Source organism: Vespula pensylvanica, chromosome 7 (assembly GCF_014466175.1).
Source record: "Vespula pensylvanica isolate Volc-1 chromosome 7, ASM1446617v1, whole genome shotgun sequence".
In the NCBI taxonomy this organism is placed as follows: Eukaryota; Metazoa; Arthropoda; class Insecta; order Hymenoptera; family Vespidae; genus Vespula; species Vespula pensylvanica.
In genome coordinates this window covers 3,964,914-3,991,000 of record NC_057691.1, presented here as the reverse complement: position 1 = coordinate 3,991,000, position 26,087 = coordinate 3,964,914, and the positions used below count along the sequence as shown (strand labels likewise).

General features: G+C 30.5%; 1 protein-coding gene across 4 annotated transcripts in view; it reads left to right on the top strand.

Moving 5' to 3' along the window:
- Nucleotides 1-26,087, top strand: part of LOC122630316 — a 50,482-nt gene that overhangs the window by 10,177 nt on the left and 14,218 nt on the right. The window contains exon 1 of one of the 4 annotated variants that reach the window (XM_043814691.1): nt 808-1,127. The exons of 1 other annotated variant lie outside the window; for it this stretch is intronic. The gene's annotated coding sequence lies outside the window, so the exon portion shown is untranslated. Of the gene's footprint in view, nt 1-807; nt 1,128-16,784; nt 17,007-24,385; nt 24,539-26,087 lie in introns of those variants that run through there. 2 more of the 4 variants (XM_043814693.1, XM_043814694.1) reach the window with 2 other exon arrangements.

Below are 26,087 nucleotides of genomic sequence, written 5' to 3'. Positions count from 1 at the left end.
TTTTATCATCAACAAACGACAATGATTATCCGTATAGAAAGATCCTGTCTCTATAATTGCTTCTGATATGAACGTATAGATTTTTGCATGAACTTCGTCCATTATCTTTCATTATCTTTTTCTTTTTTCTTCTTTATTTCTTTTCTTCTTCTTCTTCTTTTTTTTTTGAACAGAATAATTCAACGTCATTTTTTTTTTACTTTAATGGATTGTACCCTTATCATATTTAACTTATAATTACTGTTTTAAAAAAGTCATACATACTTCAGAAAAAATCGGAGTAAAATCAGATAATATCATTGCAAAGAAGTCATTGTACAGTACAGTACACAACACTTTTTTACTATTACAATTGTCATGCAACGTCATTATTACAACAAGAAAGATTTTATTCTCTGTCTTTTTTCAATGTTTATCTCTAGTACCACAGTTTTTATATATTAACGAACGTATTAAAGGATTACTAGTAATAAACATTACACGAAGTTTCTGATTCATATTTTTATCAATAGTTTTTATAATGATTTTAAGAAATTATAAGATCGTATTATTTTTATATTTATCATTATTTTCTTATTTCATACTTGTACTTATAAATATTGTAGAAAAAGAGAGAGAGAGAGAGAGTAAAAGAGAGAAAGAGAGAGAGAGAGAAATAAACGTATCTTACAATTAGGTGAAGAGAAACTGTGATGTAGGGAGCGTGTAAAGTAGCTAGCGGCGGGTGTCGAACCGGCGTGGAGCGCGTCGACCAATCAAATTTCGAGTAGTTAGGCGCCGTCTGTAGTCAGACGACGAGTTACCCCCCACTCCTTTTCTCGCTCACCACTACCCTGGCAGAGCCGACGAGTAGGCTCGTCAGTCAGCGCACGACCGTAGAGTAAGTAGGACGCGTTTTGTTTAGAGGAGCTTTCGTTCTTCGTTGTTTTTCAAATCACCGAGGAGATTAGCTTTACGCGTCAAGCTTTACGTGTTTTTCTTCGTCCATTGTATAATATCACACGACAAAGGAATAGATAATCGTCAATAATCAAGAGAAATCTCCATCGTCCATAATCGAACATTCTTTCAAGCGTTCGATCAATGCGAATGGCTGGTCATCTGTCAAACTCACCCAGGAGATACAGGTAAAAGAAAATTACTTTATATTTTTAATTCGTAGCTTTATTAAATTACAAAATAGCGTATTACATTATGCGATTGATACAGCCGTTTTTTTTTCTTTTTTTTTTTTTTTACTATGCGAGTGAAACAGCGAGTGTTATATTTTCAACGATGCTCTTCGAAAAATGTGATCTTTTTTTTTTTCTTCTCTTGCGTCATATTTATTATCCTCTTATGTTATATTAAGTTAAGAACGATGATCGTTAAGTTCGAATTACGTTTTTACCATGTATCACGAGAAAAATCAATGATTTCACGTTAAAGATAAAAGAGGGTAAAATTATTATCGAAAAGGAAGCTGTGCGTTTTCCCCAAGACCATCCATCGATCGAATTTAATAGAGACGATATGACGTAACGTTTTATTATCTCCTTCCTGCTGTTGGAAATGACACCTTCATCGCGGGACTTCATCGCCTTCCCTGTTTTCAAACACGTTCCAGAGAGTTACTCGGTGTTTTTTTTTTTTTTTTTACTTTTGTTTTTATTTTTATTTTTTTGTTATTACCGTTTATAATATCGTTAAATTATTGATTTACCGGAACGAACAGGAACGTAGTTGAACGCAATAAACTCTCTCGAGCACAAATCGGATGTTGACTTTTCTACGGGAAACGGTATTCCCGTTTGTTGATTCATTCCTTTTCCATGAGAGAACTTCCTTTAATTTCTCTTTTACAAGCACGTATGTAGCTATAAACACCTAATTTAATCACGCCGTCGTTATGAAATATTACATTAAGATATTCGGAAATCAATGTTTATTCTGTATACCATTTACCGTAACAATGAAATTTCAAGAAATATCCTATATCACGAAATTTTCAAAACAAATACTCTCTCTTTCTCTCGACTTTTTTTAAAGAAATATTCTATATAATTCGAAGCTATATTCGCGAGTAAATTTTTGTCAATTTTCGAGGAAACGAACGAAGTTTTTGTTGTGGGACATTAGAAACGAACGTATACATGAAAAAATAAATAAACAAACAAATTCGATCAACTTATACCAATTTTCTGTGAATAATTATATATGTATGTTATATATAGGTTTATGTTATTATAGAATATCAGATTTAAAATTGAAATTAGAGTTAGAATTAGAAATACGTGTGATACCGTACGATGATGCGTCAAGTTTAGATGGTAGGAAAATATCATCCCCGGTGTTAGAAACGAGCAGCCAGTTGGGATTCTTGATTACCGTCGGCTTTTGTGTGTGCGCACGAATAGCACGTAGATCATTTGTCGGTATTTGCGACGCGTCTGGCAAGGTTAAAGCATCGTCAATCCTCTCCACGAGTCTACGCTTCGCGATGCCTCGTAAATAATGCCGGTCCTTTTCTTTTTCTTTTTTTTTTTTTCTTATTTTCTTTCTTTCTTTACTTTTTTATTTTTTTTATTATGCTCGCGAACATAACACAACATAAGCATGTACATGTATATGTATCTACAGATATCTGTGTACAGGTAACATACACGATATCTGTTGCCTTTCGAGAGTATATCAGCGAGGGCAATTACTAGTTACACGTGCCAATAGTCGGTACAAAACTTAGTTCCCTAGTTTGATTTATAATCATTAAATGGTTCGAGAAAACTGTGGCAAATTTTCTGAATCTCTCTTGCGTGAAATCAAAGAACTCGGGTTAGTAGTTAAAGAAACTTTTCTGATCAATTTCGTTCATCGAATACGTACCTTCTTTCTTTAGTTTCTTTCTTTCTTTCTTTTGACGTTTTAATTATATCGTAAAAAAAATATTGTTTCAATTAGGTATCCTTTAGGTATATTCGATATTGAAATTAATAATCTGTTTTTTTTTTTCTTTTTTCTTTTTACTTGCGATATATACGTACGTCGCATAATAACATCGATGAAAGTTAGTTTCCTTTGCGGCAATAGCATAAATTTAACATTAAATTGTACGTTTAATAGTCCTTTGAAATGTAGAATGAAGTGTATCGAAGGACGCCATCAAATAGTTAGATACCGTTATGCCTTTCGGCTAGAAATTATAAATATATGTATTTGAAGATATCTATGGTTATTCCTTGTATGTCTTACCTCTATGTATGCTAAGAAGAGACACACGAGTGAAATACTATTTAAAAGTCTTGCGATCGACCGAAATGAGAAAGTTGCTTGGACATTCCTATGCTGTACTGGTGTTAGTAATTCAATGTAGTAATGCAATCACGAGTATTACATTTACAATTAGAAATATTAGAAATCTTACAATTAATATTGCGTCTTTTACATCTCATCGATCAAAACTTATAAAATATGTTATTGGAATTCGAAGAAACTTTTTTAATATCGAATTGATTTTATATATCTGATTAGCTAATAACAGTAAATTTATTTTTAATTATTATACAGGGTAGATCAAACGTTTTTGGATCCTTTCGACTCGCTTAAAATCGATTACTCATTTTCATGGACTAATATTGTTTTCAGATAACTTGTAAGATTACGAGCGTAAGAAATTACTTCGTATTACAAAATAAAATAGCGTTTGAAAGATTTCGAAGGACTCTCAGGAGATCTTTAATAATACATACTTTCACAGCTTGTCCGATTGCAAAATAGAATAATATCAGTAATATCTATCGATTGAAAAGTTTCAAAAGAGACTCGATCGAATTGCTCATCGTAAAAAAAAAAAAAGAAATACAATCGTTTATTTCGTACTGCAAATTCGATTGACGGAAGCGTCGACAGCATTAGAAAAGTCGGTGCGTGTCTTTCGCAATGAGAAGAAGAGGCGCGTTACCGCAACGAGTAACCGTTACACCGTCGAGACGAAACGAAATGCAAAGGAAACGTGCGTAAGAGGAATATATATATGTGTATATGTATATATGCGTGTATATATATATATATATATGAATAAATATCATATGTGTGTATATATACTTATATATCGTATTGCCACGCTTCGAAGCAAGCAAGCGCGCGAGCGAGCTATGCTCGTAAAGTCAAGTTTACGGTAGACTGGCAACAAGATAAGGACTTCGCATACAACGGTTATGCCCGCTATTTCTCACGCAAATCTTTTCGATATAGACGAGAAAGCATCAACCCTTAAGGTCGGCGAAGAAAATTTCGAAGAAAATAAAGTTTAAAGGCAAAAAATTAGAAAGAAAAAAAGAAATTTATACGAAGTAAAGTTATAACTTCACGTTATCTTATCGACAAATTTTATTTCATAGAAATTAACTTTGAAATAAGTACTTAGATGCGAACGTTATGAGCTTTTATTGAGATGAAATGGCGTACAGATCGTTAAATAATATTTATCAGTTAAACCTGGAGGTTCACGATATCATTCGTAGGTGTTTAATACAATTAAAGTTTTTTTTTTTTTTTTTTTTTTTAAATATACACATACATATTGATATCTATACTCATCTCGATAAAATTATTTTTAACGTTTATTTATTTTTTTCTTTTTTCTTTTAAATCTCGAAGAAAGTTGATTTTCTTATTAAAGTGAAAGAGAAAGGATATTGACTTAGAACTAACATGTGATTCACTTTGTCAAATTATGTTCCCGAGATTTCATGAAATTTTGTGAAGAGACAAAGAAGTATGTATTTTTCTTTTTTTTTTTTTTTTCGGGAACGTTAATTGACGTGCACTAATTCTCTCATTAAAAATGCATTGGGTACGTTAGAAAGTTTTGTGTGCGAATGTAAAAGTTTCGTTATAGTGCACTCTCGTAATGATAGTAGGGCATATATGTCAGAAAGTACACGTTCGTCTATATGTATTAGAAAAAGAAACGAGAAAGGAAGAAGGTTGTTGGTTTTTTGTGTATGTGCATACATACGTGTGTGTGCGTATCTATCTGTCTGTATTTACTAGTAAGGAAAAAGAAAAGATTCTCCGAAGAAATATGTTGCAAGTAGAATGGCAAATTACGCATTCATTTTCTCTTTCTCACTATCTTTGGAGATATACACTTTAGAAATTAGTTTCGTATTTTCGATCATTACTTCCTTTTGATATCTTTATAAAATCATTTTTGTAATCTTTTTCTTTTTTTTTCCTTTTTTTTTTTTTTTAACTTTATCTAAAATAGCCATTAATAAATACTCTGTTCTATGCTCGCTCGTAATTCGAAGTTCGTACAGTTACCCTTTCGTTTACCGTTACGTTACATCACTCGCATGCATACGCATACATAAATATGTCTATCAGAGTTATTACACGCTGGTAGTTAGTGACGAAGTAAAATTAGACATAGATTTGCTCGAGAAAATTATGGAGACTTTATTATGCGTAATGAATACTTTGATGTTAAAGAGTACGATGAACATTGTACTATACGATTATAGTTATAGAAATATTTGAATGATATTTTCTTTTTTTTTCTAAATCGAATGTAACTCTTTTTGTAACTAACATAGTAAACATAAAATATTCTTTTATATTTTTTATAAATAGATATAGAGAAATTATGTCAAGTATGTGAAAACTAAAAGAAAAGATTTCTTATGGACAATTTTTATATAGATAATCTATATAAAAAAGAAAAAAAAAAAAAAGAAAAAACGTGATCAGTTTTAGTGGCCAAATATTTTTATAACCGATAGTAACGCATGTTAGTATCGTCGCCGTCATGGTCTTCATATTAACGAGTAGCAACTTTGCATATCAAGTCGGCGAATGTTCTTTAATCCGATACTTCTCCGATCAATTTAATAGAGAAGTAGTTCTCTCTCAGCGTGTATTATAGATAGCGAGGAAGCTCGATGAAGATCAGAGTAGTTTCATCGGCGACTTTGAATTACGAATTATTTTCCCGGGGCGAACGATCGACTTGTTAAGTATCGACTTCATCACGCGTTAACTCAACTCGCACGTTGCTTGCAATTTACGATTTTCTTTTTTCTTTTTTTCGTTTTTTTCCCCATAATTATATTTTTACACGTGACGTTGTAGTTCTATCGAGCCACGGTTAAAGAAAAATTACATTGGATAATATAGAAATTAGATCTCATTGGAAAAATTTCCATTTTTTCTTCTCTCGATCTTTTGTTTTTGTTTTTGTTTTCTTTTACTTCGTCTTCATCTTCATATGCTTCGTCATCGTTTCTTTCCTACAATTTTCTTTTAAAAACACTATTAGTACCAATTAAATAAAACGATGTTGCATGCAAAATGATTCGAGAGATAGAAAATTATAGAATGCTGAGTACTAATTCATTTGCTCTCTATCACCCTCATTTTTGTTTACATAAAAAACGCATTATCAAGATCTACGCGATCAATCCTTTAAACTTTGACGTTTCTATTTACATCAATTTTTATTTGTAATGCTGATAATAACAAACAAGTAAAATACTAAACTTTTCTTATAATCACAATATATATATATATATATATTGTTTTTTTTCTTGTTTTCTAAAGATCAAACGTTAATCCGATCGATCTTTTCACATAAAGTTATATAAAAACTTTAGGATGCATCTGTTATTATTTATACGATATATATATATATATATATATATATATATATATATATATATTAACATATAAATATCAGGTCAAAAAGATCCCCTTGAAGCTTAGCAACACGCATGAAAATTTATTTTCATATCTTATCGAAAGGTAAAAGCGTATCGTTTGATTTGAATCGGATCGATCGTTTTTCGACTTTACGACCTACTTCTGCGCGAGGCTCGTTTATTTTAATCTATAACTCACACAAAAATACATTTATCGTGAATCGTTTGAAAAGCGACTACGTATATACATATATAATATATTATACATACCTAAATACATTTATGTATATATATATATATATGCGTGCGTGTGTGTGTGTGTACATACGTATTGAACAAGTTGGAAATATGAATACGATCTCTTTCTCTCTCTTACTCTGTCTGTTTTTCATAGGATTGCTATCTTTTTTACCCAAGCTAATGATCACTCTCGCTTTCACATTTTTAACTTTTTAGTTTATTTATTTATTTTTTATATTAAACTCGATAGTATCTGGAATGCGAGAGAAAATCCGTTATTAGACGATTTGTCGTCGATTCGAGTCATCGAATTGGAAAGAAATTCACCTTTCGTTTTCAAGAGCATGAGTATTTCATAAAGGATCGAGCGAAAGTGAATCTAATAATAAGCAGTTACATTTCTCATATATTTTTTGTATATTCTTTCTTTCTTTTTCTTTCTCCTTTTTTTTGTGCCGTTTCTTCTTTGATACAATTCATTGTCCGTTGGAAATATTTGAGAAACAATATTTGACATCGATGAAAATGTCGAGATAACATTTATATAAATCATTTTTAATGATTAAATGTAATGATCGTCAGGAGTTTTAGAAAACTGTAACAATATACATATTCTGGTATTTTTCGATTCCATTAATTACTGATCCTTGAACGTTCTGTTTATACAGATGCATCTTGAAATATTATCAAACATCATGAAATATGAATAAAGTTAAAATATTAACATTCTCGAACAAAATCAGTTATAAATTTTAATTCTTGTCAGGTCGTATCATTAAGATTCGCCGAAGATGCAGTATGATAATAATTTTTGTCAAGTTTTAGTGTATTAATTAATCCAATCGATAGTCATAAATTTTTTAATACGCAGATCATAAAATATAATTCTCTTTCGTCGTTGCGCTTGCTCTGATCGAATAGAAAATTACTTTGGAAATATGCGCCATCGCGTTTTATAGAATTATTATACAGAGTATTTATATCAGAAGTACTTTTAGAATATAATCAGATTCTTAAATTAGATTTTCTTTATTATTATTGAATCAAAGTACGTTTTTTAATTCATCACTTGACTCTCGTTAATGGAGGATCACGTTGATCGTGATCGAAATTATGTATGCTTTTTATGCCTTAGCATGTTTTCTGCTTATGCATGTATTTTTATTATTTTATTTGAAATTGTTTTTCTTTATTTTCTTTTAAAGTAATTTTAATATATATATATATATATATATATATATAATAAGTTGTATATATATAATAAGTTGAAGAAAGAAAGAAATGATATTACACAAGCACAAATTAACGATACTTTCCTAGTCTTCTTACGATGTAAACATAAAATAATGATCTTGTTTTTACAAGAAGAAAAATAAAAAAGATCAAGGCCGCTAATCTGGATACACGTATTTAAGATAAATATTCTTAAGATCTTTGATTGACATTAAGGAGTATCATTAATTTATTTATGAATTATATAAAAGAATAATTTACTTTATTCCGTTATATGTAGATAATATGTGTCTTTTTATCAATATTATTCACTCCAACTCGATCTTATTAATTTATTTCAAAATTTTATTGTTCAAGGCGTGTCGAAAATTTTTTTATTATTCGTACTGTTAAAAACTTATACATATAGATACAGGAATTCATTGGCTCGTGAAAGATCGTAAAATCGTACTTTGCCTTCCACGAAGAATAAATATCATGGGCCTCTTTCTTTTTCTCTCTCTTTCTCTCTTTTGCTTTTTCCTCTCCCCCTTTAACCATTTTGCCTCTGTTCATTATTACCGCCCTACTCGTGTATCTCTCACCTCGCTGCCATCGCTTTCAGTAACGGAACTGATCGAACGAACGAACGAACGAACGAACGAAAGAACGGACGTTTTACGATCGGTACAAGATTTGCATGAGGAATGGACCGAGGAAAGAAAGAAAGAAAGAAAGAAGGAAAGAAGGAAAGAAAGAAAGAAAGAAAGAAAGAAAGAAAGAAAGAAAGAAAGAAAGAAAGAAAGACGAAGAAATGTTTGAAAGGGGTGGAAGGTGGTAACAGGGACGGATTTAAACAAGAATTGTACAAACTTTAAATAGTCAGAAATCTTTGTCAATAGAATATACAGAAAAACATTTTTTACGTTTTAAGCTTGTACATTTATAGAAAGAAAAAAAAAAATCGCGTGTATGCCAAGACTTCTTATCGTTAAGATGTATATACACAAATGTATCTATTCATAACTCATAATTGTGATAATTTATTATAATACATACAAATTTCTTTTTTATTTTTTTTTTTTTTTCAATATCTTTTCACTGCAAATTTAATTATTTGCCGAACTAATCTATTAGAAAAAAAAAAAACATAGTAGATATTTCTGTTCGAGAAGTCATCGACTGAGCAGATTTTAAATTCGTATCTGGATCGAAAGAAAAATTAAATTACTTGGTTCCGTGCGTAACGATACTATCGCGATATTTTTTATCGGAAATTTTAATATCGATTATTAGTCAATCTAATATAGCCAATCGTAGAAATAAATTAGTTCCCACGAAGCATCATCGTTCTTATCGAAAAGTAATCCAGTTAAGATATTAAATCCGTACCTGAGTTGAAAGGGGGTCGAAGGAAAGGAACAATCATTATTATGGTCGATAGGCGTACTCGAACGCCTCTCTAAAAGTCGGCGAAACAATCGCGTTAATGGTCGAATCGGTAGGCCGTATCTCTTTCGTTGTTGCTACTGCAACCGAAGAAGAAGAGGAAAGAAAAAAAAGAAAAAAGAAAAAAGAGGAAAAGGCAACGGTGGCCAAAGCGGCGAGCCTAAAAGCAGCCGAGAAATCCTCGGTGGTGCAGTGGTGCAATATCCTGCCACCTTCCGGACTTTCTAAACTTGCCGTGAACGCGAGAGCGCGGACGCGCGACGATTTTTTATTCCGGAAATCGATCGTACGAGAAATTCTTCGTACCATTGATTTTCCGCTCGCGGACCATCGTTTCTCTCATTTTTCTTTTATTACAAAAATTTGTTTTTATCATAAAAAAGTATCTACGCTTGTAGTTCTATTAAAATTTGTCTCGAGAAAGTTTGGAAGAAGAGCCTAATTGATTTTTAATATCATCCATTAGAACTTCTGATTCATGCTGCAGCGTAGATGATCAAATAAATTCAGCAATGTTAACGAAATTTAATTGAAATTTCCATCGTTGTTTTCGCTATTTCGCAAATTCTCGGACTTTCGTTGAAGATCGAAAGCATGTACGGTATTGCTTTGTAAAGAGATACACACGCAGTTGAATACTCAAGCGCGTTCAGACGCGTGTAACGGAATTTTTAACGATGACTTTCCTGTCAGGTGTTGTGTTCAGAACGTCGCAAAGCGAACGTTAGCGAAACCGAGGTAGAGAAGCGCAGGTGCAGTCACGTTTACCGGAAAAGAAATAAGCGAGTTTTGTCACGAGAACATACTTACATGTTCCTTAATGTCTATCTTTCTATTTAATATTAGGAAGACAGACCACCATTTTTTTTTTTTTTTTATTACTATTAATATTCTCAAAGGAATTATTCGTATTTCTTTTTCACGCGTACATACGTTTCTTCCGGTTTTTCACTTGTGAAATGAATTTTATTCATCTTTAAAATAGAATCAAATCAATATTTTTGTTCGATCGTTTGTTATTCAGATATTAATTAGAAATATATCAAGAATAAATGTTATTTATTTTTATGCTATTTAAATTGTAGACTATTTTTTAATAGTTGCAATAAATCATTTTATTTATGATTCTATCTTAACATAATATATATATATATATTTTTAAAGTAAAAACCTCAAGTAGTTCTAGTTCGTTTCATGTCTGTATAAACAAGACTATCAGGAAATATATGAACGTTCGAGGAATATGAATGGTTGGACAAAATCTTTTAATCATGACTTTTACCATGACTAATATGTGTTTTGAGCTAAAATGAGTTAGTCGTTGGTATTGTATTGAAAAAAAAAAAGAAAAAAGAAAAAGGAAAAATGTATGCAAGATTCGAACACGTTTATTTCATGTTTTATTTTCACAGGGTATCGAATTCTCATTTTCATAAATTGATCTCGTCTGAAATTTGAATCCTTTCGAAAGAACCCTTGTAGCTAACGTGTGAACTATAGTCAACGAAGACGATATCCGTGATATTTTATGGAGGTTCAAGGACAAGAAGAGGAGACGAGCTAGGACAAAGTGAGACTAGTCGATTCGTTTCCTCTTCTTTTCTACAATAAAAGACAATTAAAGTCGTGACGCGAGTGTCGAGGAAACACGCTTCACCGATTTCGGTCGATTTCACTATTACTCTCAGACGATTTATCCTTTCTATAGATCTCCGGTATAATTGAAACGAGCTGGCTTAGAAAATTATTCATTATCTTCATATTTATTTTCTTTTGTCGTTTCTATCTTACTTCTAATCTTACGAATTATATTTATATTTGTCCTTATCTTTCATTGTGAGATTTCTCGAATTGAGATTATATTGCAGCCATGAAAATTTTTATGTTTTTTAATTTGTTAGTAAATGTAATTTGCTTTATATATATATATATATATATATATATATATATATATATACTACTCTTCTATATATGTTATATTTGTTAACACTGCTTATTATTGTATTATTACTGCAACATATATATATATATATGTAAATCTTTTTTATATAATAATATACATATACCATGATAAATAGATCTACTACTAATATAACATTGACACTGAAAACAAAAATGAAACAAATATCGTTTATTTCTTTAGCCAGCACAGAAAAGAAAAGAAAAGAAAAGAAAAGAAAAGAAAAGAAAAGAAAAAAAGATCATCGTCTCTCGATCACTTCGACAAGAAGGACAACGATCTTGATTTTCTTACGGTGTCACGGGACAAGATGTTCCTTTATTGTAACTGGAGCAGACGGTATAGAAAGTGGTCTTGATTTTTTGTATCCCCGTCGAAGTAGACCTGCTTTACGCTTCCATTGCAATACACACGGTTTTTCGATCGAGAGATATCGTTAACGATCGGTCGATCGATCGTAAAATTTATCATATATTTCATTCATTAAAAATCATACCAAATTATTTAGAAAATTACATTTCACACAGTTAGATGAATTTTATTGAAAAATACTTCAGCTCCTTTTTTTTTTGTTTATTTTTTTTTGTTTTAACTTATATAACATTGATTAATGTTTTTACATAAATATTATAAATATTCGTAAAATTAATCCGCAATGTACAAAATTATTTAGGGGTATATTATAATTTCTTTATTTAAAATTAAGATTAAGAAAGCATGAAGATTTGAAAATGAAGATTTTAATCGATTCATTGTTTACGTTTTAAAATAATAATTGGATGATTTATTACGATGATTAATGATCGTTTTATAATTCTTTATTAGCATCAAAGCGATTAACATGCGTTATTAAAAAGATAAAATGAAGATATTTAGCAATCCGAGTTCGTTCAATGTCCATCTGCAATTTGCACGAATAAAATATCGTGTATTATCGATTGTGGATTAGCATAGTCGGCCTACAGTCATATCTACATATAGAAGAGACATAGATACATAAGTTCGATAAGTTGTTTTTAGAATTCTAAAGCTTTTTACATCTTGCTTATAGACTTTATAAATAGAGAAATGGTAGCTACTTGTAATACCAGATGCCCTCGAAAAGAGCACACATATTACGTTTTTATGATTCACGAAATCAGTTTCATTATTTTTATCGATCTTGTCGTTCATAGTAACAAGTAATAATACAGAATGATTTAGATATATAACTGAAAGTACTGTGTTTCTAAGCTTGTAGTTTTACGATTTGAAAACAAATGTTAACCTTAAGAAAAGTCTCGAAAAAATGTAATTGACTTTTTTTCTCTTTAAATCACTTAAAAAGACTTCTATAAAAAATCACCTATATTTTTTTCTTTTATTTCTCTTTCCTTTTTTTTTTTACATTTTGTTAAATCTTACGAACAAAGAAAAACGTCATTTTTAAAGTGTCCTAATAAAATATTAATTTGAAGTTTCGAGGGCATCGAAGGAAAATCTTAAAAAAAAAAAAAAAAAAATGGTTACAAAAAAAAGTTAAGAATTTTATAAGAGAAATATATCGTCCTTGTCATCATCGTCGGTATTATCGTCCCACGTCCCAGAACGGCCAGCTAGCTTATTGTGTACGACACGGAATGTAATGACACAAATTTAAATGACTACGGTTTACTCGTAGGCGGTCGTAAGAGATTGCAATTAGGATCTCCAGAGGGAGACAGAAAGAGAGAAAGAGAGAGAGAGATTCGTGATAGTAAACGCGATAGCTTCTTCGTCTCGTGAGAAACTTTCGAACTACGGTGCTTCTTTACTTTTCTTTCTTCCTTGAGAAGAAAAAGAAGAAAAAGAAGGAAAAGAAGAAAAAGAAGAAGAGGATAGTCAAGCAACAAGGTGGTTCGCCGCGAAATTATTCATTCACCAAGAAGAAAGAGAGAGAGAGAGAGAGAGAGAGAGAGAGAGAGAGAGAGAGAGAGAGAGAGAGAGAGAGAGAGAGAGAGAGAGAGAGTAAGAGCGATATCTCATAAACTCCTTTTATCATGAAAATGCGCTCTGTGGTAGAAACGTGCCTCGCGATAATGTGCTTTGGCAAATTGGATAAACGAGGAGACTCCTCGAACTCTGCCTCTTAATCGAGCTAAATGTATATTCTGTGATTCAACTTCGAATTACACCTAATCCTAACTAATCTCTGGGTATCTACACCTTGGAAAATGAAGCAATTCGAAAATTTACACGTAGCTGTTATGTTATATACAGAATTTCACGTCTATGTATGTGTAATGCAATATATACGATCTTAAATGTCGACATTATTTTTGTCCCATTCGTATTCTTCTTCTTTTTAAAAGTAAAATTCTGTTGGATGGATTTTATTAATTATAATTTTATATTATTTTGAATGATATCGTAGACAGTTTACAAAAACATACATGCTAAATTTTGGCAACATTTTTGTTCGATGGGATAAGATTAAATTTGGACTTCTGTACGATAATACTTCATAAAATTTATTAATGTATAATATCGTAAATAATTTCTTTGATTTATTAGTGTCTACTTACCAGTATTGATTCATACTTAAAGTTTAATAATAATAATTTGCTGTGGACTAAAGTCATGGTAACGTTTATTTATGAAAATGTATTTTAATATTGTTGACAACTTATTTCAATATGATTAGATTAAAAGTGAACTTTTTTACAATAATATTTTATAAAGTTCATGAATGTATAATCGTAAACAATCTCATTGATGTAGTGTTATCGTCTTAGGACTTTTGATCCGAACTTGAAGCGTTTTAAAAAAAAATTGTTGAAGAATTTGTTGTTGACTGGAATCATAAGATTTTTAATTTCGAAAAAAATATATTGACTTCGTTCATAGCTTATTCTTATATGATTAGATATTAAATGCGGACTTTTGTACGACGATATTTTATAAAAAATCACAAGTGATCGTAACGATTCGTCAACATATTGGAGTCCACTTGAAAGTGTTAGTTCATAATTGAAGTGCGAGATGAAACTAAGAGGGGAGAGGAAAAAAAAAAGAGAGAAAGAAGGAGAGTGGATAAGAAAGTTCGAACTTCCCCAATGAGAAACGCATAGAGCTATAGAAAATATTCTTCTAGTTCTCACGGCGCGTTTATTCGGACTGGGCATCTAGATCGTGGAGAAACTTTTTCCGAGTCGTCCGTTCCTTGTTATAGTACTTACGTGTTTCTAACTGGAGACAAATTACGAAAGCGATATGTATGTACTTACTTACGTCATAGAAGTAGGTACTTGCGTTGACTTATTTCGTTCGACAAGCCAAACGGATTTCAATTATTTAATTCGAAGTTAGAAGAAAGTGAACATCACCGGTATCTTTTTTTTTCAACTTTTTTGTCCGTTTAAAAAACGTATCCTACTATAATATAATATTACTATAGTATTATATATACATATATATTATATTTACATTACTTATAATATATATTATATAATACTATTATCATCTATAATATAATATAATATAATATAGTATATTATTCACGAATTCAAATAATCGATTATAATTATTATATTTATTTATATCTTCTTTTATATATTTATTTATTTATTTATTTATTCTCTTTTTTCTTCTCTTCTTTTTTTATTAATGCAATCAAAAAAGCATCGTTTTGTTATGCGTCATCGTATTCGTTGTGGAAAAGAAGTTTCGTTCTTTTTTATTTCCAAGTGACTTCTCCAAGAGACTTTTGAGAATCAGGTGCGTGAAAAAAAGAATTTCGTCGGTGGACGACCCGATTGTTGAGTACCTTTTACTCGTATAACAGTGTGTGTAGAGTTGCCTTTATGTCTGCCTCTGCCTCTGCCTCTGCCTCTGCTGTTGCTGTTGCTGTTGCTGCTACTGCTCCACATGAAAGCGCCCGGCGAAAGTTTCGCAGAGTCAATGGCCTGCCAACGGGTACGTCGGCTACGATGCTCGTTACACGAGTATCTCCGTTATGCTCGATTTTTTTTCTCTCTTTCTCTTTCTCTCTCTCTCTCTCTCTCTCCCTCCCTCTTTCTGTCTATCTCTGTCTCTCCCTGTCTCTCGTACTCCTCTATCTTTTTTTATTACTTATATTACGCCCACGGATGCGTATCGAGAAAGGTATTGCTCTTCTCTCATTTTCTTTTTCTCTATTGAGAAAATTATTTCATCTTCTTTTTTCTTCTCACTTTTTCTTTTTTCTTCTTCTTTTAGAAATTGCAAATAATCTTTCTCTCCACTCGGTTAGTAAGAGATTAAATTTAATTGAAATTTCTATAAAATATATATTATACCTGTGGTAAAAAGTAAACTACAAGGTATGTAGTGAAGTGTTACAAAAAATAATGTTGTACTCACGTACCCACGAGAAAGATTTTTCAATTAAGATTACCAATAGACGTATATTACCATTCCGCATTTTATTATATCTTTTTTTTCCTCTAATAGAATTTTGTACTTTTTGATAGATATTTATTTATTTATTTATTTATTATTTTTTTTTTTTTAACACAATCACGACGAACAAATTTGAAATCAGAGAAAAGATATATATTTGTATGCAAGATTTGGCAGTGATCGTCGATTCTCAGCCAAGATAAATAAACCGTCAGAATAGAGAAAACAAAGAAAGAGAAAGAGAAAGAGAAACATATAGATAGATAAGAAAGAGAAAAACGGTACTTCGTCCGAACTTGCTTCTTAAGATTACCGAGTTAGTTGTAGCGGTAAAGGAAAAACATGGATCGAGATTTATTCTCAGGAATATAGCAAGTTGGACTCCGGAGTAAAACTTTTGCATACAATCGTGGGACGTTGCGGTGTCGCGTCATGCTCCATTTCCCCTCTAACTCCCCTCTCTCTCTCTCTCTCTCTCTGTTTCTCTCTCAAAACCTCCTCTCTTTAGCCTCTCTCTTCCTTCTACGGTGCATCCATGTTTTCTCTTCTTTCCCTTTCTCATCATCTTATTCTTTTCTCACCGCAAGAGCCGCCGCAATAAACGAGACGCGGTTGGTTGCGTCGATGCAAACGGTGTTGTTTCCTATTTACTGCGTCATCGTTATTTTTCTTTTTGTTTTTTTTTTTTTTGGGAGAGGGTGATTTTTTTGATTTTCTCCTTCTATCTCATTGTTTTTATCCTTGTATTCTTATCTTTCCGTTTTCATGTTTTTATTATTTTTTTCTTTGTTTGTTTGTTTCTTCTTTCTTTCTTTCTTTTTCTTCTTCTTTTCTCTCATGACCCAACTTCTCTTCCCGTTATGATTCTTTTCTCTTCTCTTCTCGTTCCCTCTCTTCTCTTATTTTCAATCGTACAGTCGGCGAAACTACTTTCCTCGTTCGTTTTGTTCTTCGATTAGCTCATACCGAGTATGAAGGAGGTGGAAATGGAAGTGGAAATGGAAGTGTAGGTGGAAGTGGTGGTGGAGGACAATCGTAGGACTCCAAGAGTGTGGGCGGCTTTGATCAAAGTAAGGGAAAGTCTGCTCCTCGCAAGACACAAAGAAAAAGTCTTCTTCCTCTCTCTCTCTCTCTCTTTTCCTCTCTGTTTTTATGTGTTTCATCACGTGCCTTTTCATCATTCCTTTTTATTGTTTTTCTTGTCTTTTTCTTACACTCGTTTCTTCTTTTCTCCCTATAAAATCCATCTTCCTTTCGTCAATATTTAAAGAGCGAAAAGAAGAGTGTTCATCGAATTAAGAGCATTCGTTTACATTGTAAATAGACACAAATGTCTTCGATTTTGTTTACTCATCTTTTATTCATTCCTTCTTCTTTTTCCATGTGGAAAAAGCAAAAAAAAAAATAATCGTTTTTTCTTCTTTTCTCTTGGTATATTTTTAACGATTCGTCGAAGAGTACAATCGTTGTTAAAAACTTTTCATTCAGGTTTTACAAATGAGAATATTTTTTTTTCTTTTATATAACTCGAAGTTTCTAAAAAAAATTGAAAGAATCGTTAATGAATATGTAGATATATAAGATGTGATATATAATTTATGATATATATATATATATATATATATAAAGATTTTTAAATTCGTTGGAACGTTGAGAATCTATGATATCTTTGCAAAATAACGTTGAATTAATAACACTTAGGATAATTTACGAAGAGAAAGCGTTTCCCGTTGCCGACGCGATTTTTCGTGATGTTAACTCTTCGCATCGTTAATTCCGATTAATCCTTTCGCTTTCATTCGATAACAGCCTTATGCGATATCTCGCGATCGATCTTTTATTATCTAGCTGTTTGTGCGTATTAACCAATTCGTGTCTATTATTAGATAGATCGAGATAAATGATCGATTGCACGTCCATTGCGATATTAGATTAACCATTCGTGACTTTTTCAAATTTATTAATATATGATACGTTCGATGCGAGCAATAACTATTATTTTTATCGGGATTTTCAAATGAATTTCATAATATGGCCGTGAAAATATCCACGTGTAATTAATGATTCTAATTTTGTTCGTCTAGTTAAGATCCAAGGTTGATTATATAATTTGATCTAATGCGTGGACGAAATATAATATTATTCAAAATTTTTTAGATGATTTAAAAAATTGATTACTCTTTTTCGAATCTTTAGGCTAATCTCTTTTTTTTTTTCTTTGTAAAACTATTATATAAGTTTAAAATTCGTCTGCATATAACACGTGCACGATCGAAACAAGTATGATATAGACTTTTGATTTTTTATTTTTACATCATATTTAAGAACGTGATATTTATCTATTGCAAAAAACAGTACAGATATAAATAATCTTTTTTCATATATCATATTCAAAATAAACAATATTTATTAATACGATTATGTTTGTTATCCAGGTATTATATTTATGTGTAGCGGAAATAAACGAGATAACAAGATTTGGCAATCGTTTTTGTATTTATTTAGTTACAATGGATATTTTTATCAATAGGATCGATAAGAGAAATTCTCGATAAGAGAGAATTTTATGATTTTCATTGATACTTTTGTCACTTTTTGTTGAAAATATTTGATTTTTTTTCTTCGTAATTACATTTATGAGCAGTAGTTCATAATATTGTATAATATCATTTATTATAATATAAATTATATTATTAAATTAGTACTAGTCTTCTTTATTTATTTACTTATTTATTTATTTTTATTCGTAATGTGTTATTAATATTAGAAAAATGTGAAAAAGTAATACTTTATTGTTTTTTTATTCGAGGTCTAATTCATATCTATTTTTGTATCAACGAAGTAAACATTTTAATTATTTAGTTTATTTTTCTTTTTATCTGTAAATATAATAACACTTACCATGTCGTTAGAAGCAGGTAGAACATAAAAAGAGGTTAAAAAAAGAAATGAAAGAGAGAAACGCATTGAAACGTGACACATAATTTACATATTTCCTTGCAAAGTCCATGTGTTTTTTTAAAATACAAGTCACGTTCGAGGTCACCCCGAATTTCGCGACATTTCTTTGTATCTTGTCTTTGAGTCCATTGGATTATTGATCTATTATCGATTTTTTCTTAAAAGGAAGATTTTATTAATTTTTCGATTGATTTCTCTAGCTTTTTTATTTCTTTTTCTTGTCTTGCTTTGCTAATTAAAAATAAAAAAAGAAAAAGAAAAAAATCATATCGCTCTTGAGATTAAGGAAATTATTTTTTTCTTTCTTATTTTTTTATGCGTGGATTTCAAATAAAAATAGAAGAAAGAAGAAAAATAATTATCGATTATATTATTATCCTCTGACTCGTTCATCATCGGTTGCTAGGATCAACGTGGATTGACTCGCAAAATAATGAGAATTCATAATGACGTCCATAGTCGAACTAAACAACTTTCATTCTTATGTCGATCCTCTCACAATATTTGCAACGCTATATTATCATTTATAAGTCATCGTACATTTAAGGAAACATATTTAATTTAAAAGCAATTCGAGATAAATTTATCCAATAAAGGAAAATAAAAATTAATTGGTTGTAATTATTTCTTTATTTATATTATGTTTATACGTGTATAAATTAAAATTTTGAATTGTGCGTTTGAATTAATGTTCGTATAAAAGTTCTAAAGAATTTTTTAATTTATGAAATAAAATATATGTTTTTAGTAGGTATAAAAATATGTATAAATTATTATGTTATTAATTTTATTATAATTTTATTATATAATAAAAAATTATAATAATAAAAAATTATATATATATATAATATATTATAGTAATATCAGTACATATATCAATATTAAATGTAAATATATATACACACACGCATACTTATATTTCTTGAAATAAGGATGTATCGAGTAATGTATGCATACTTACGTAATGGAAAAAATATCTGCATGTAATATGATCTTTGTAATGAATCGGTTATTTCACCTTGTATATGAGTATACTAGACCTTCGTAGTGAATTAAAATTTGCAATTTAAAGATCTCTTGAAACCTCTTCCCTCTTTTTTGTTTTTAACTCCGAATTAAGAAGGATCAATGGAAATATTTTACATCCATGACTTTTTGATTTACAAATACGATCTCTCCTAAAGTTACATTCATTTTCATATCGCAAGGTCATCGAAACTTTGAATGATCCTTTGATCTTCGGAAACTTTAGAGAAGAATCGATTATCAGTCAGTTCCTTTCCACATTTATTTGTCATCATCAATCGTAATCGGAATCTCGTTATCACTCCTATCTTACTTATCGATAACAACTTGTGATTACTCGACCGTCTGTGATTTAACCAGCAAACTGTCTAGGATATTTCGTATTAGATCCTTCATCGATCAAAGTCTTTTCTATAATCGTTCAAATAATATATACTTTATTTTTTCATTATTATTACAGGTTTATAACTATACTAATATATTTTATAGAAATACATACACACACACACACATCAGAATATATAGGCGTTTTCACCAGGAAGTACATTTTTGCTTGGAAGGAGGACGGATGTGAAGATGTAATTAGCAATAAACGTTACTTACATATATACTTTTATATATATATATATATATATATATATATATATATATATATATATATCTGTGCGTGTATATTTTCTTGCGGGCAGTGCCGTACCATGTCACGACATTACCACCTGACAAGAGAGTTCCTCTTCGTCGTTGTCGGAGGACACTCGACTCTCGTTCCTCCGAGCAGTAATCACGCTAATAATTCTCTGTGCGACCGAAGAGTACTTACTATGTGCGTCCCCCATCTTGAAATAATTAATGAGAACGACGCTCCCGGATGCTATCAGATAACCGCTATAAAATTAATAGTTATACTTTTGATTATTTTTTCCTTTTTTTATGCATTTTTATTTGTAATTTTTCTGCTTTTTTTTTTTTTTTTTCCTTTTGATCGACTAATCACTAACGAACATAAACGTCATTTTATATTAATCGACATCGATATATTTTCATTTATTAACAACCATAAAAATAATTAATTGTGATTCTAAATGTCTTTATATATAAGATCTAATTAATTAAATAATTTAATTTTCGTTTTTCTTACAACACGTTTGATCTTAATGTGAATTGCAAAGAAAAATCTAGAGTTTATGGATCGATTTTACATTCAGGATGTGCTATATAAGTTCGTAAAATCAATTATTCTTTTTCGATACTTTCCCAGTTAATTTTCTTTTCAGATTGTAAAACTACAAGCTTAGGAACATTGTTAAATCAAAAAAGAAATAAATTGGTTTAAGAAGTTTAGAGAAAGAATAATTGATTGAAGTGATACGATCACTTAAGAACTTTTGCCCTACCCAGTACTTATAAATCCATAAATGTTTTTAGAGTGATTATTATCTTGATTAATATTTCGAAGTATTATATAAACGAAAAAATAAATGTACATCCTTATCCAATAAGAAATATCGATGGAAAGACATTTTATTCGATAAAGATAATACAGAATGAAACCGCGTGCAATCATAAAGAAGATTGTAAAGATTTTATCAAGAAAAAAAAAAAAAAAGGAAAAAGAAAAAATAATAATCATATAAGAGATAAATATTTCCAAGAACATAAGATTTATTAATAGCCACAAGCTAAAATATTTATTTTTCTCTCAATTGATAAATTATTTTCATCCTAAATCTAAAAAGAAAAGAATCGTAGTACGTCAACACCGTAGTTGATGGACGGTAAAAAAAGAAAAAGGAAAAATTAAAAGAACTTGACTCGTGCCATTTCTTATCGAAATAATTATGAAATCAAATATGTTGGTAAGGTTATCCGAGATGATAACGGTCGATGTCGTACTAATACGCAGGTAGATACATAAATATAGGTGGGTATACTCGGTGATTCTTTTTACATTTTTCTTTTGACAGATTGAGAGCAGGACGGTAATTATCTATGCTAAACGCTTCACGGAACTCAGGATTATCCTTTAATATAAATGAACGAAATAACTTTAACGAGATAATATTCTGCCGCGAGGCAAATCTTCGAGAACGAAGTTTTTTTTCTTTCCTTTTTCTTTCTTTTTTTTTTTCTTTTTTCTTGCTCCCTTTTTTTTCAAGTTGCAGGAAAATCCCTTCTCGATAAGAGGTCATTACTATTCAATCAACCGGTCTCTCCCACATATTAGCATTATTATTGGTTATCATTATTTTCATCATTGTTATCGTCATCACGATCGCCGTTTTTATTATACAGGACGTTCAGATAATTTTAATAATTATTTTAAAAAATGAGATTGATACGAGTGATCGATTTATTGAAAAAAAAAAAAAGAAAAGAAAATTAAAAAAGGAAAGAAAGAAAAAGAAATCGGAGAAATATTTGCAAATCTTCTTCGGACGAAATACGAAAATATTTCGAAGATCGATCGACGGATTATCACCACGTTTGTTTCTTAATTATATAAAATCATTTGTGATTTTTTCTCACTGTCTCTCTCTCTCTCTCTCTCTCTCTCTCTCTCTCTCTCTCTCTCTCTCTCTCTCTCTCTCTCTCTCTCTCTCTCTCTCTCTCTCTCTCTCTCTCTCTCTCTCTTTCTTTCTTTCTTTCTTTCTTTTTCTCTCCTAAACTATCTTATGTTAGGTAAGAATAGTGTAGCTGAAAGGGAAAGATAGAAGGGAAGAAGGGAAGATTGCATCGTCGCAAGAAGATGATAAACGATCGACGCGTGGAATTCGCTTCGTGGACAGCTTCTCTGAGGGTCTCTCGTGATTAAAGAAAAGAAAAGATTAAATAAAAAAAAGCAAAGGGATAGAGAGAGAGAGAGAAAGAGAGAGAGAGAGAGAGAGAGAGAGAGAGAGAGAGAGAGAGAGAGAGAGAGAGAGAGAGAGAGAGAGACGAGAAAAAGGAAAACGGCAAACATCGAACACAGTGTAAGTTTTACACCCATACGAGGTCAAGTGAGTTAGTTCGTACGAGTTACATACTATACTCGTCCACTCTCTTGTATTTATGCGAGTAGTACAACTGAATTCACCCTTTATAACGACTGTCATGGCGGCGGCATGCAACTCCATGCGTCACACAGAATCATCATGCCTTTCTTTCTTTTTTTCCCCCTTTTTTCTTTTTTCTCTTTCTCTCTCTTTTTTTTCTTTTAGAACGACGAGAGTAATCGCGGCAGTACTCCAGTCGAAGAACATATGTTGTCGTTGCATTGTGTTCTGTAACGCCTGAAAGTAATCTCGAGCTCTTCTGCTCGAGCACGTCCTGTGTACATATGTATATTGTATATGTATTTTATTTTATTTTTTTCTCTAGCAATCCTTCTTTCTTCCTCTTTCTCTCTTATTTTCATTTTACTCGTCTCTTAGTATATTTATTTTTTAAAAAAACAATAGAGAGCGATTGGAAAGTAATTTGTTCGAATTGATACGGAAGAAGTTTGTAAAATTGTTATGTTAAATTAAGAAAGGATAGTTAATAAATTAAGAAAAAAAATAGATTTTTAAAAATTCAACTAAAATAGATATGTAGAATGTCAAGGAAGAAGAATTGAATTAAATCGACATAAACTTGACGATTATGAATCATCGAAAATATACAGTTTTTCTTTTCCTCGTTGATATTACGTCATTTAACCATTTTCACATTCGATGATTAAATTAATAATTTTCTCTAGTCCAATGCGAATTCAACGATTATCATCGCAAACATAGAGTCGATTAGATCTATGATTATCATAGATAAGTATGCAATTATTTTCAAACATGCGAGGTAATAAAGACGAGGAAGAAAGATCAGTAATTTGTTATATTTGCAAAAAAAATCGTCATGTTATTCGAGTTAATACATAGATGTATATATATATATACATAAACGTTTAGATATTCGTAGTATGAATTGATGCAATTGATACGAACGAATTTGAATAATTCATGTTCGAAAAAAAAAGAAGAAAAAGAAAAAGAAGCTATTTAAAACTTTTTTAAGAACCCAATTCTCCTTTATCCTTGTCACGCAATTCTTCTGAGGATTAATCGTACGATTTATCGATTCTTTAATGTTTTAATTTTTTATAATGAATATTAAAAAAATTGAAGTAAAAAATGTATGAATCAACTCGTTAAGAAATACACAGGTGGTACCAGTATCATCGTCTTAAATCTTAAACAATATGCAATTTATTTTTATTCCAGAGAAAATTTTTAATCATTGCGATAAGAATTAAGTTTTTTGTAATGTTAAATCGAAGCACAATAACATATTCGTTGTTCTCAACTCTTTGTGCAACATCTTTTGAATTACACACTGGCTAGACTTCCTCTGGAAACCGTAATTTCCGTCGGGATAAGAAGCACTAGAACTTGTGATAGAAAGAAAGAGAGAAAGAGAGAGGGAGAGAGAGAGAGAGAGATGGAGGGAATGAGTCAGATCGTACGATTAGTTCGGTTAAGTCACGAACGTAAGACGGCATTGCTTGTTTGAAACTCGAACGTGTTAAATTCGTGCTCAGTTGCGATCGATGGATATATTGCAAAATTGTTAAAAGGATCGAAGACGAGAAAGGATTTACGTGGTATTTATATTAAAGCAAGTTAAATATTTCTTGACTTACATAAATCTCGTAAAAGTCCGTGATTTATTGATGTGTTTATAACATGCTACGCGTGAAATAGATAATTTATTTTGCCTCTAAATTACTACTTAAAAAAAGAATATATATATATATATACTATATTTTTGTTGTATTTTTTTATCTTTCTATTTTTATCATACTAACGATTATATTTATATAGCTCAAATATTAAAGAAAATGTTATATTTGTCAATTAGTATCGCATTTATTTTTCATCAAATTGTTACATATACGTACATATAAATATAATAATAGAACATAAAATTTACATAATTTGAAATAAATACTTTGCAAAATCTAACTATTCGATTAGTTACTTAGCTACATTCTCATTTTTTTCCTGTAATGATGAAAACATCGTAAAGTAAATGTGAAGTGCGATTAGGCGCATCGAGCTCGTTAATTTTATTACTAGACATTTAAAACTAGACACGTCACGGCAACAATAAGATCATCAACGTGAATAGCAACAACGCATAATTTTGCGACGTTTATTTGAAAAGTACAACGTAGAATATACATATACACAGATAAATATATACAGACATACATATATATACAAATCGATAGAAAAGATCCTACAAGTATTAAGTAAATCGATGTCCTTGTAATCCTTTCGTAATACTTCTTCATCGCACTTTCCTTGTCAGCGAATATTCGACACACGGTGAATAGGATATTCCAATCGTTGTTGTATATCGAGTGATCTATATCTAGCGATTAATGAGAAATTAAACGATCCAACTTATCAGAATGAACACCTGATAAAGTTCGAATACGCTTTGAGCGAATTCACGAACTGTGATCCTTTTACTCGTTTTATTACGACCATGGAAATTAAAAGAACGTAATAAAAAAAAAAAAAAGTCGAAGAATTTCTTGTTTCTTTCTTTTTTCTTTTTTTAACAATAAATAACAGAAATAAAAATATATTTTCAACGAGGTAAAAAATATTGTAGAAAAACGTGTTTTTAAATAAAATCTATTTAACGAAATGAATGTTTTGCTCGAACTTGTATACAATATACGTATATAGATATATACCTAATTTTCCATTTACATGGTAGATTGGTTTCAGAAAAAAAAACCTCGTGTAAAAAGAGAATCCTTTTGTCTTCTTTAAACCGTGTTATTTTGAAATCGTATATAAAAAAAGAAATGTCATGTAAAAAGAGAATTGAAGGTATATATTTATATACCTATTGGTATATAGAAAGAAGAGGCGGCAATTTTAAATTTAATATCGTGTTTCTTTTATAGATGTCTACCTTGATAAAATTCTATTAACGTAGCGAATTCCTAAACCAACGTAAATTTTGAAACGTCGGCGATAATACAAATTTCGACACGTGCAACTTCAAAAAATACTCAATGAAAAGAAAGTCGTAATAACTTTATATTCTCAAGTATTTTTTTTATTCTATACAACTTTATCGTTCGTTATTAAACATATAAGAAAGAGAAAAAGAAATGAAAACATTTTATGCAA